The sequence below is a fragment of the Empidonax traillii genome, unplaced genomic scaffold, assembly GCF_003031625.1.
Source record: "Empidonax traillii isolate 1590-97213 ecotype Southwest subspecies unplaced genomic scaffold, ASM303162v1 scaffold143:size1492093, whole genome shotgun sequence".
NCBI classification, from domain to species: Eukaryota; Metazoa; Chordata; class Aves; order Passeriformes; family Tyrannidae; genus Empidonax; species Empidonax traillii.
Window position 1 is genome coordinate 857,503 of NW_020955336.1, and position 13,090 is coordinate 870,592.

At 48.4% G+C, this 13,090-nt stretch overlaps 1 protein-coding gene and 1 long non-coding RNA gene across 3 annotated transcripts in view; both read left to right on the forward strand.

The window, feature by feature from the left end:
- Positions 1 to 7,923, forward strand: part of LOC114057712 — a 75,914-nt gene extending 67,991 nt beyond the window's left edge. The window contains exons 2-3 of the long non-coding RNA XR_003571285.1: positions 5,514 to 5,632; positions 7,824 to 7,923. This is a non-coding gene — a long non-coding RNA (uncharacterized LOC114057712). The remainder of the gene's footprint in view (positions 1 to 5,513; positions 5,633 to 7,823) is intronic.
- A 4,251-nt stretch (positions 7,924 to 12,174) lies between these two features.
- Positions 12,175 to 13,090, forward strand: part of PIK3CB (phosphatidylinositol-4,5-bisphosphate 3-kinase catalytic subunit beta) — an 85,547-nt gene continuing 84,631 nt past the window's right edge. For both annotated transcript variants that reach the window (XM_027884347.1, XM_027884350.1), the window contains exon 1: positions 12,175 to 12,225. The gene's annotated coding sequence lies outside the window, so the exon portion shown is untranslated. The remainder of the gene's footprint in view (positions 12,226 to 13,090) is intronic.

Here is a 13,090-nt window from a genome sequence, read left to right on the forward strand (position 1 = left end):
GGTAAAGTGCTTTTTTGTACCGTTTAGCATCTGACATTTCAGCACATCTTGTAAGTGTGCATTAGGAGAGTGGAATGTTACTATATTTGTACTTGCAGATTTGGAATGAGAATAAAATCTGGAGAGATGCAATGTGCACATGGAATGTTTTCCAGAGGGGCTGGGGCTGAGGGAACCCAGCACAGTGGAGTTTGAGCTGTCTTGAAGCTTCAGGCTGCACATGCAGGGAGGCAGAGCATTTACTGGTTTTGAAACAGAACTGAAAACTATAGAAACTTGGAGCTGCTTCTCCAAACCTGCCTAATTGTGGGATCACAGATACCGTTGTAAATTACTGAAATAATGTGTCTGATTTTTGCAGTTACTCTCAAGGTATCTTGTTTCTTCATCTTGTCTCCTGGGATATGGGTGATGGGCCTCTGGCTAGTCACTGCAGAAGAGAGCTGTTGCCACTGCAAGGGCTATTTTGGGGCTGGCTTTTACTGCTGAGACCTGGTGAGGGCATGATACAGCTCTGTCTCACTGCAGCCATGGTGCTGCACATCAGCATGATCTCTCCTCACGCTTCTCTCAACACTTTTCTGTTAGATCCTTCCTTTTCCCTAACAGTGACATCTCTGGAGTCACCACAGGCCTTTAGTCAGCACAGCTATTCTCTCGTTATGTTAGGACCCTGAGAGCCCTAATAGGCCCCAATTATCCTAAACAGGCCCCCTGCGGTCTCTCACACCCTTGACCATGGCCCAGGAGCCTCTTTCTGCTTATCCTGGAGCCTTCAGTGTTGACCTGAGCTACACGACAGGACTGCTTGTCCCCAGCCGTGGTCACACTTGTGTCTGCTCTGGACCCCAACCCACAGACTGATGTTGTGGCCTGGCCTCAGACCTGCCTTGTCCCTATGGACCTGCCTTGGAGACCTGGAGTGGACAGGGATCTTGCTGCAGTGGTGAGGAACCAGCAGCCTCGGCTGCATTTTGACATGGAAGATGGGCCTGGGGAGATGGGCCTAATGCTTAACTTGCCCATATTTGTGAAGGGAAAGTCAGTTCTGTCCAGAGGTGAAAAAACCCTTCCACAAAAGGCACAGAAGCTCCTTCCTGGGAACTTGTGCAAGGAAGGTCAGTGTGTCCTAGAAGGCGGAGATGAATTGCAGAGGCAAAAATGGTAAAATTTACATCTCTCTTGCCCTGTTTCCCAGTACTTCTCCTCATGCTTCTTTGCATGTTACCTTTCCTTTCTAGGTTCAGTTCTCTGCTCCTGGCTGGGCTCTGCTTTGTCTTTCTTAAGAGTACCATCAGCTTTGAGGTCTCCTTTGCTCCCTCAGCCCCTGTGCTTTGCTGACAGTGCTCTGTGCTTCCAGCAGAGGCTGCCTTTGCAGTTAACAGGGTTCCAAGGTGCAAGAGAACTGCTTTCTCTCCCTCTGGAAGACCTTTAGACTTTCCCCTTTGATAGGTAAATCTGAACTGAGCATATTTAACAAGCCCACAGCTCCCAGGGGTTTCCTATTGCAATTCAGCCACTTTTTACCCCACGACCAAGCTGCAGGAGGATGTGTCCCTTCTCTCCTGAAGTCCAGTCCCATGGCAATCCCTCTGCCACTGAGCTGCAGAGGCAAACTGGGACAGTCCTGCAGAGGGACTGTGGCCGGTCTGGCCTCCCCAGCGGGAGTGTTGGCTCACAGGCAGCTGGGAGGAGACTGGACCAGGAAAGGCTGCAGCACATGTAGGTGAAAACAGATGCACAGGGAAAGGCTTTGGATGTTGCCAAAGCCTGGATGTCGTAATAACATTTAGTATGTCTATTGTTTTAAGGAACAGATGAGTAAACACACATTGTTTTATGGCAAAACTTGGGGGTTTTACCCCAGATGTGAGGAATCCCTCTCAATATACCTGGAGATCTAGCAATGAGCACTGGTTTGCAGCCTGAATGTTTAAAAAAGGAGCAGTTGGCCAGAGAGCAGAGCCTTGGGCTGTCACTCACTGCCCACACAGAGCACCCTGGGGTGTTAAAGGTGCTTATTTGAGGCACACAGGCTGCGATAGTGGGACCTCCCCAAAGACCTTTACCCTGGCTGTAGGTAGACATGCACAGGAGCCCTCATCCCGGGGTGCTGAGCTGTGGGCACAGTGCACTGCCTGGGCCCCTTTGGACATCGCTTGGGTGGTGTGTGCTCCTGTCAGCGAGGGAGAATCTCCCATGGCCATCTCTGTGCCAAAGAACGTTTGCCTGAGGCCTCTTTGGAAAACTGCTCCGCTTCCAAACTGAGCGTCTGCTTGGACTGAGCGTGCCCCCTGTGCAGCTTTGCTATTCGGTCTAGTTTGGGGTATTTCATTTCACTATCCAAAAGTCCATGTTCAGGCCCCGGTGTGGGGGTGATCGATCCCAGCTTCCCCATCCCGATGTGACTGATCCCAGCTTCCCCATCCCGATGTGACTGATCCCAGCTTCCCGCTCCCGGTGTGACCGATCCCCCAGTCCACCGCCAGGTGGCGCCATGGGGCGCGTGCGGTCCCCTGAGGGCGCTGGGCTGGGGAGGGGCGGGAGGAACCGGAGCGATCCTGAGGGGCACCGGTGATCCCGGAGCGATCCTGAGGGGCACCGGTGATCCCGGAGCGATCCTGAGGGGCACCGGTGATCCCAGAGCGATCCTGAGGGGCACCGGTGATCCCGGAGCGGTCCCGGTGATCCCGGAGCGATCCTGAGGGGCACCGGTGATCCCGGAGCGGTCCCGAGGAGCGCCAGTGATCCAGTAGGAGCCCCGAGGAGCCTGGAATAACAAATGCACGGTCGGGATTGGAGTCTCAGCCGAAATGAGGGTTTGTGAACTGTCGGGTACGGAGGGGCCCCGACCCTGCCTGAGCTACTAGAGAGCAAAACCCCCGTGAATCCGAACACTCGGTGAGCTCGGCAGGCGTGAGGAAGCCTCAGCAATAGGCAGGTGTGTGGCTATTGTGCCTTACCTGTGCACACCCACGGCAGGTGTGCAGTCCCTAGGTGTTACAGGTGTGCAGTCCCTGTGTTACCTGTGCACACTCACGGCAGGTGTGCAGTCCCTAGGTGTTACAGGTGTGCAGTCCCTGTGTTACCTGTGCACACCTGCGGCAGGTGTGCAGTTACCTGTGCACACCCATGGCAGGGCTGCAGACCAAGTCCCGAGGGAGCTGCTGCCAACTGCACTGGAGCTGAAGCATCAGCGACACCTTTTGCTGAGGAGAAATCAAGTGTTAAGGTGCAGCACTTGCAGAATTTCTGCCCCCTGGGTAAGTCGTTCTGTACATGCCCATTGCTGAGGTCCTTACGGCTGTTGGCATGTTCTCCACAGGGATTTAAGAAGGATCATTTACAAATCCCTAATTGAGTATTTACTACCCTTGCCCCAAGTGGAATCGGGCCAGTTTATAAATACGTGTCCAATCCTTTTCGGATACAGAGGAGTCTCAGCTCAATTTAAATCTCGTGGGAATGAGTTCCATAGGTTAATTATGTGCTGTATGAAAAAGGATTTTATAATTTAAAATGTTGTCTTTGAAATTGCATTGTCATCTTGTTCTTGTATTATTCAAAGAGGGTAACCAGTCAGCCCAGAGCTGACAACAGGACTTAAACAATATGTGTTAGTGTCAAAACATGTGAAGCATAAACAGGACTTGGTTACTGTCTACTCCCGTTAATGTCCAGATGCTTTCTAGAGTTACTTTAAATTTCTCTGTTAAAAAGTATTTCTTTTCTTCAGATTTGAGTTTTCCACCCTTTCCATTTCCTTAATTATCCCCGTGTTCAGGCATCAAGACAGGAAAGAGCCAAGCTCCTATCTCCTGTATTAATCCTATTCATTTCAGGCTGTGCTTCTATCAAATCGTCTCTGATTCATTTCTTCTCTGTCCTAAGAAGTCCTGGTCTTTCAGTCACAATTTGAAATTTCCCAGGCCCTGTGTCATCAGCATATTTCTGAAAATGAAGTAGCCAACAGCTTGAGGGCTGGTGTTTTACTCTGAAGCAGGCAGGGCTGTGATCTCCCTCCCATCTACTTAGCACTGCTGCTGATTTTTTTCCCCACAAGCTGAAGAGTAGCTGCACAGTTTCACATAATTACAGCTGTACAGCACTCACATATCTCAGGTTCCTACAAAGATTCTTTTGTTTCACTGTCCTATACCTCAAGCATGCAGGCACCTTCACTGACCATATGCATTCCCATGAAGGCTTTCCAAAGCTGTTTGCAGCAATACCCAGGTAGATTTTGTCCTGGCACCATTAACTGTGAGCAGCACTGTCTGAAAACAACCATGCCCTATTGCTTTACTGAAGTACAATTATGTCTTACAATGCCCAGACTGGGCTGGCCTTTATTTTATCCCCTGTAATTGAAATTTGGCTTGAAGTGTTTCTAACTACAGCCAGTAAATAGAGGCAAAACCCAATCCCTCAGCAGTAACTCATTCACCCATTGTCCAACAATGTCTCCAATGATTTATTTGATGACTGTTGCTTGGCCATGTAGGAGATGGGGTGAGCAGTGGGAATGACAGGAGAAGTGATGAAAAAGCAGGTTCAACTTAAAAGCAGCTGGACAATGTGGAGAGTGTGTGCTGGAGATTGAAACATGCATTTCTCAAAGGAGTAGGAGGGGAAGTCAAAACATGTGCGTCTTTAAATAAGCTAGCATCCAGATTTTGTTACTCTGATTTAGGGTTATCCCAACAGGCCATCTCTCAGACTTAATTGAAGTTTACTTTTGTAATGACTGGATTTTCTTCCTCTTTGGATTTTATCCAGAGAAAGTAGGGAGCAGCTATCAGTGAGCTTCCAACGGTGCTCTGAGTAGAGGGCATGGCCAGCATATATGAAAATAAGATAGCGTTATTCATTTTAAGAAGTGGCAAAATTTGGCCTGTAGATATCACCACTATTTTCCCACTTATGCAGAGTACTGGTCATATGTCGATAGAAAAAGCTGCCAACTAAAACGTTTTAAGAAAGGAAACACTGTCTGAAGCCTGGAAATAAATGTTTTCATTTCTCTGAAATATGTGCTGAACATATATAAAGAAGACTCAGAAGTGTCTAGTGAAGTTTAACATTTTGTAGTCATGTGGATGAATTTGTTAACCTTTTTCACACTTTGTTCTTTAATAGATGAACATTGTAACTAATACAGTTTAGTTAGAAACAGTACCTAAACCCTGAAAACAAGAGGTAATGTAATGCAGTCGGATAAACCCATTAAAAAGGCAATAGTATAACATTAAAATGCCAACACCATGAAGTCTTTGTTGGTTTAAAATTCCTTTGCTGTTCTGCCACTTTCTTTGTTTCTTTATGCCACTGTTTTTCCTTGTAACTGAAAACATCAGATGACCACGAGGGATGAATCTGCAGCAGCGCTGCCTCCCAGGATGTGTAGCTGCAGCCTCTAAGCCCAGTGTTGTGCAGCACTCGGGATCCATGTGGCCGATTGTTTTGCAGACGCAGTGGTGGCATATTTATGTATTTCTGAACTTGTTTTTCAGGATCCCTGGCTGCCTGTGTGTCATGGAGCTTGCTGCTTAACAACAGAAATAAAGCACTTGTCAGGCAGCAGCAATGTGTCAGTGCAAAACGGAATTCGCAAGACTAAAGTTTACACGAGGTAACAACAAAATCTACTGTGCCATTCTGTTGGGCAACAAGGGTAATTTGTTATGCAACATAATGAGGACTTGTGTGTGATAGACAGCGGAGGCTCTTGGTTACAGGGCATTGACATCAACAAGCCCATGCAGCTCAGAGATATAAGAGAATTGCTATATGTAGCACAGAATTCAAAAGCTTTGTTGTCATTACGGGGGGTGGGGAGGTTCCAGCTTAAAACCTGAAGAATAAACAAACCCACTGAGACCAGTCCTGCAGTCCTTTATGGTCTAGGCAGGACCTTCCTCATTTCAGTTTGGGTTGGTCTGTGTCTCAGACTTCAGAGTCAGCCTGGGAGCCACGAGGTCAGGATCACAAGTGCCATGCATTTCATGTGGTTCTGACACATTTGGCAAGTCTCCTGCCAGCCCACACAGCGACAAGGGATGAGGGAGGAGAGAAGTCAGATAGCCGTAATGCTGTTCACTGCTGGCCAGACGTCCATGGTGTCTGATCCCACAAGCTCCACTGCTGCCCTTAGCCCATCCACTCCTAGAAGCCAGTTATTCTTCCTGTGGGGCAGCAGTGGTCATTCACCTGTTTTGCAGATACGCTGCAGCACGTGGGCTGTGTACAGAGCTGGGAGTGGAGCTGTGGCCTATAAAACAATGAGGTTCATCTGCTTTGCCATATCATCTTTCAAAACAAATCTACTTGCTGGTAGGATGAGGCCTCTTGTTTATGATGACTTAGGCTGCTCTCTGCCTCCAGAGCTGGTGCCAGACTCAAAGATCCTGTTTGCTGGCATTCCACTGCTGTCTCACAGCTGCTTCTGTAACGCCCTGTCCTGTATGTGTTCTCTGAAATGCCCACACTGTCATTCAGGAGGAAGAGAGAGTCTGGGAGCAGCCTCTTCTGAGAGCTGTGATGGAGAGAGTGGACTCCAGCTTCACTGATAAATTAATGCAGGAGAAATAAGGTATCAAGGCTATGTCACATGGCCTGTAGAGTAGAGGACTAAGCTCACTTTGTATTGGTAACCTTTGTCCTGGCAGTCTGTGGGGCTGGTTCTGTTTCTTCAGCACGCATGTAACGTTGTACCTTATGCATGATATTCTGGAGCTGTCATACTCAAACAGTTTAATCCCACAAGTGCTGGGTTAATTTGGAGGTAATGTTTGCTTTTCGCCTCAAACCACAGTCAAGCCTGGTTGCCAGACTACATTAGAGAAAGCTGCTCCTGCAGAGAAGTCAAAGACCCCTATTCCCTGGTGTACTGTGCCAGTGGCAGGATGTTGGAGTTCTGACTGTGACAGTGACTCAACAAGGGCCTGATCTGTTTACTCCTACTCAAACAGCAGCCCAGCTTCTTAAGACAGTTGGGGCAGCAGTACAAATAAGGGTAAGACGCTGAGTTAATCACTGTCTTAGCCAAGCTACTTTACCTCTCAGTGACTTGGGTTAAACGGGACAGTCATCACTATAAACTCTCGTGCTTGAAGTTTAACCAAACAGAGTGAAACATCTAAAGGAAAGGGGTGAAACAAGCACTGCTTTAGTGGTTTATGGTGGAATGTCAGGCATGACATGCAGCCCAAGGTATTCAAACTAGGAAGTGACTGAGAAAAATTTCGCTTTTGGTGCCAGACAGGTATCTGTACTCTGTTTCCAGAGATGCCAGACACCTGCCATTCAGCTGTGTCTTCCTTACATTACAAGGCAGATGGGTTTATCTGGGCCTGCTTTCTTGTGTATTTTTTTTTCACAGCCTCACATACACAATATGAATCTAGTCCTGACTGAGATATTTTAGGAGCCACTCTGACAGAAATACTTCATGATGATACTGGTTACTTTAATTTATGTTAATTTAATTACCAACCAAAGTAATTAAAGTAAGCCTAACCAAATTAATAGTGCATCGTAAGAAGCACTAAGATTCCACACTGTGAGGATAAGAAGCAAACAAACCAACCCTGCCTTTCATGCAGGAGATGCTATCTGGTATTTGCATAGATATTGTGTATGTAATTAAAGCCATCCTTAATGTGTCATGCTGTTATTGCAGCCCTTGCTATTTCGTAGCAGTTGCTAGATCTTACAATGAACGAGTACAGAAATATCCCAGGGACTCTAGAAAGCATTACAGTGAATTTGCAGACAGTGATTCTCTTAAAGTAAACCCCACAAGCATCCTTACGTTTTCACAGGGATACGCCTTGTTAGCATCCGTCAGGACGAATGCCACTTGGCCTCAAGAAAACGCTGATCCTGGCGGAGTCTGGGCTCTGCGCACCGAGAGCTCACAGGTGAGGAAGTCGTCTGGCGCTTTCTGCAGTGCAAGTGCAGGGTGTTTTCAGACTCTCAGCGCTGTTTGGCAGAGCCTCGGGTCGTGCAGAGGTGAGCTGCCACGCCAGACAGCCCCGGGTGAGCCTCCCTCCCGGAGGGGCTGCGCTTGGCTGGGCGCGGAATTGTGCAGCGATCCCGTGTCAGCCGTGCCGCAGGGGTGTCTTTCCGCCTGAATGCGGCTACTTGCAAATGTTCTGCTGTTTCGTCCCTCTGCAGCCCTGCTTTCGGGACCATTTCAAGGTCAAGGCTGTTAACAGGGCTGCGAGTGCAATGCCTCCTCTCAGACTGCAGGGTCTGTGGGACCGGGGTCATTATTTATGATACACTTACGCAGCACTCAGTGCACTGAAATGTTGATTTCTTCTGCACTTGCTCCTCCTGCCTGGGAGCTGCACAGTTCATGTGACCTCTGTGCATCTGTCAGCCCTGCTGCCTGTCCCGCAGGGTCCCCAGGTGGGCAGCTGGGCTGCTCTAGCCTTTGGGGCTCTACCCTCGGTACTGTTTGCAGGGAGCAGCTGGATGTGATGCCGGGGATTAAAGATAGTTTCCAGTTCTTCCTTCAGCCAGCCATTCCCTTTAGCATAGGCAGCAAGAAAGCATCCACCTTCCAGCAGTGCTGAAACACTTTTGGCAACTTTACCCATCTCTGAGCACTTCTTTCTCCCTCATTTATTCCTTGATCTCCTGCCCCTGTAGTAAAGGAATCCCCACTACTTTCTCAGGCCCTTGCCCTGTTGAATGGAGTTTTGCATTCCCCTTCCAACACTGCTGGAGTCAGGTACAGCAAGATGAAGGAACAGCTCAGTATAATGTTTAGCTGAATAAAGTATCACACACAGAACTTGAATCATTTCCATCAGCAGATTAGCAAAAGAAGAATGAGTATAATTGTTCAAAAACCAAGTTAAGAAGGATTTTCACGTGTAAGAGTTTGGACTGAGATTTGGTTGGCAGCAGATGGTGTGTGGAGCTGTGTGTTTTAGGCCTCTAGTTTACCGTCTTCAAGGTACTGTGTTAGTGTCAGGCTCATCTGGGTCAGGATCGTGGAATTTGCTCCTTGGCAGGAAGCCTGCCCTCTGATTGCTCCCTGTGTGGATGGTTTTTCCCAAGTGGTGAATCTGTAATGTGCTGTGCTCAAACTTGCGCTTAGAAAAACCTTCTCAAAAATCAGGAATTGTGTCCATAGCAGGATTTGACTGTAACAATTAAAAAATGCCCCAAATTAATAGATATTCCTTTAATCTGCTTGCAGCAGGTGCTGCCACAGGTGAACGTCAGAGACAGGATGGGTGGGGCTATCAGAGACTGACAGGTGAACAACCAACTTCAGTTGACCAAACTGAGTTCAAAGCAGGTGTGTTAGAGGTATTCACTAAGTGCTAGGGCTCGATAAGTGCTGTGAGTAAGATGAAACTTTGAATTAAGCACTTTTAAAGTCATAACAGGTCGAGTATCTAATGAAAAATTAAAGACTGAAATTAGTGGGCAGAAGAGAGTTCTCCCCAGAGCAATACCACAGTCCCTGAAAGCAGCCTCAGTGGGGGCAGTCACGGGCTCTCTGCTCAGCTGCCTGTGTCTTCTCCCAGACTGGGGCTTGGCTTACTTTTCATTTTGTTTGTTGTCAGCACAGGCTGATTTGAATAAGGTCCAAGTGAAAACAGTTACAATCTCAGGATCTGCCTCCAGGAGAGTTTCAGCTGCATTTTAGAAGTGGTCACACACATTGCTGACAGCAAACTGTTCTCTGCTAGTAGTCAGTCATCTTATAGCCTTGTCCTACTTTCTTATTTCTTAATGACAGAGCAAGAAACACTCAGAAATCTGCTGTGTTCATAACAGGCAAAGATCACTTACTGAAAAGGAAATGTTGGAGAGGAATGGACCAGTTTTGCCATGAGTTTCCTCAGCCAGGACTTGTGACTACCAGAAGAGACTGCAAATCCATCAACCCTGGGGAGTGGCTCTGCCTCCCATCCTGCCACCTCCTTCCCTTTCCCAATATCACCTCTTTAATGGCTACATTCAAGAATGTGATACTGCTTTTTCTTCCAAATAATGTTATAACAATATGTAAAATATGTTTAATACTGTCAGTTGATTAGAATTGGACAAGCATAGACAAGCAAGAAATGCAGAACGGCACAAAGCCAATTTTCCTTGTGGACTTTACAGGACACTCTCACCCTTTATCAGAAAATATGTAAATAGCTCCTGGCTCCCTTGCTTGCTCAGATAGTGAGGCAAGACCTTTTCCATGAGCCTTCTTCCAGGAAACTCATCCTCCTCAAGGTGTGTGGCGAGGAATGATAGTAAAAAGAAAGAGCATGAAGGATAAAAGGCAACAACACTAGATAATGACAGGAACAAAGGGATCCTGGGAAGCAGTGAGGGAGAGGCCTGGGTTGTCAGGATCTGAAGAATGCTGAATACACTGATAAAGTGAGACGAAAGCCTGGCCAGGAGTATGTGAGTTAGGCCAGGTACACAAGCTATCTGCAGGCTGAAAAATCCAGCTGTGGTAGTGGACATACAAAATAAGATTTCTTCACAGCATGGGCAAGAAACTGAGCCAGCCAGACTTGTCTCTGCAGTACCTTAGTAATTACTGTTAGCCTTTCAGGCAACGTTTAGGTGCCGCAGCTGTGTTCAGTGCATGGGGAACAGCCTTGGAAAGCATCATCTGTACAGGGATGGCTGGTGGAAGATGGAAAAAGTGAAGTATCAGCCGTGCTCTGTGGGAGGAAATTTGTATTAAGGAGCTGGTTTAGGGACACTCAGTGAAGAATCGGAGCCAGCAGTACCCTTGCTGTTCTTTCTTTGAGATTTTTAAGATGACACATTAGCTCCTTTGATATAGATGGTCATACCAGAGTATCCAAAGGAAGTGGAGTCCCTTCAAAGCAGGGTTTAGCCTACAGATGCCACAAAATCTGCTGGTAAAGTGCTGTCAAAAGCCAGCCATGGAGAGCTATACCTCAAAATCTGTCAGCTGCAATGCAGATATAAACTCAAAAGCACCGGCAGCTGAGACTTTCTAGTGGAAAACAATTCACAATGTCCTGAGCAAAACTCTTTTTCCTAGTAGTTCCTTCTCAGCTGCTTATAGGGTTTTCATCACATCTGCCACTGATTCATGTAGGTGTTAGCATAGTTGCCTGAATTTAGATTATTAAACAACCACTTCTAGATACAAAAGTGAGTACTGGCTCTTCTGTACTGAAAGAAACCAACTGGATATATTCTTTTTCCTTGAAGAAGGCAGCTGTTAAGGAGAAGTCACCAGTACATTGGGGAAAGAAGCAAACCACTGGTTTAGCCTGGATGAGTTCACTCACCCCATTTGCAACGGTGGAAAGGAAGGGCCTTCCCACCAAATACAACCTGCAGCCCAGAGGAGCAGAGCTTTGTGCCTTTCCACCTGACAAACGTGATGGCTGAATTTGCACGTCTGTGACCGCCATACCTGAAGTTACAGAGTTTGACTTATTAAAACAACATCTCCTGAGCAGGGGCCCAAATCCTGGGGAAGGTTGGCAAAAGGCCCTGCAGAGCAGAGCAAAGGTGTTTTGATGGCCAGCTGTGGGCAGCTGGTTTCTGCTGGGCATTAGTGCTGGGTTGGCTCAAGCAAGGCAGAGCATCCCCTGGTCTTGCAGTTGTCAAGGATGCAGTGCCCTCAGTTGGCTGGGAGACACCTGGGCCTTGCATACCCCCATTGGTGCAATGTGTTAACCTGGTACTTTCCAGCCAGTTCATCTAGGAGAACTGAAGACTGGCGTGAAACGAACCAGGAGGTCTTATTGCAGTAATCACCTTTCCTGAGAGCAGGAGATTAAGGGGGAGAGAACAAGCAACAGCTGAGTAGCATTTAGCATGACTCAGTATTTCACTGTCAGGTGTGAAGTCATGGCTGAAAAGATCATGCTTGTGAGCTGAGGAGGTTGGCTGCTCTTCTGCTCAGGGTAAAGGTACGCTGTGACTCTGGGGTAGTGCCGGGCTCTGCGTGGCAGTGGCAGGCTGTGTGTGTGTGAGCATCGGTGCCTCGGGAGGTGCTAATGCCTGGGAAAAAGAGGAGTTGTCCCGGAGCCGGTGGGGGGAGCAGGGCCCGGGACACCCAGCGCCACCCCCGTATCGGTGTGTCTGTGCCTCGCTCGGGGCCGGGCCGGGGCCGGGGCTGGGCAGGAGGAAGAGGCGGTGGCGGGGCCGGGGCGGGGCGGCTGTGTCGGGGACGCGCTGTCGGTGCGAGGCTGCGGGAGCCACAGCCAGGTAGGACTGCGGGTCGCGTCTCTGCTTTGCTTTATTTCTGACCTCCCCCGACCCCTCCTCAGGACAGAGAGCCCCGGAGTGGGCCCGGACCCCGCGGCTGAGCGCCCTTCGGTCCGGGACAGGGCACAGCCCGGTCCTTTGCTGTGGGACAGCCAGCTCCTCCTGCTCCGGCCGGCTGACAGCCGGCTCCTGGCTGCGGGGACTGGCGTGTGGTCCCCTCCCTCTCCCTAGTGGGGCTTTTCATGCTGTGAGAAGCTCCTCTGTCCCACTGCAGTGGCGGCTGGTTGAGCGGTTTCCCAGCGTTAGGTGGAACCCCCTCTGCCGGGGGTGCTTCTGGGGTCTCTTCCCCTTTTCGGGTGGGAAGATGGGTTTTGGAATGGAAAATATCAGGTGCAGCTGCATCAAAAAGAAACCGGGGTGGGTGGGTGGGGAAGAAGCAGAAATAAAAAAGAAAATAGAATCAAAACCGATAAAATCAAACCCACCAAGGAGATGTGACTACTAATTTACTGGGTAATTTACCAGAAAGCAATAGGAACAGGGCCTCCAGTTGGGAAACTTACACGCCCCATCAAGGTCTGGCAGCTGCCGGCAGTGGGGAAGTGGGTTGGCAGCGTGTCTGAGGCTGACACCTCCCGCCTGCCAGCATGTGTCAGACCGTTTAGGGTGTTAATGGCAAGGATTCACCAATTAAACAACATTTCATCTTTTTTTTCCTTAAATGTTTTCCACGTGTGCTGTCCTGATCAGTAACCTCAAAATTTTGAAATGATGTAAAGCATTTATGTTGTCTGTCTTCTGTAGCAAGGTGCTTTCCTTAGCTGTGATTCATCACCCTGTTTTTCTTTACCAATTAAGCCACTCA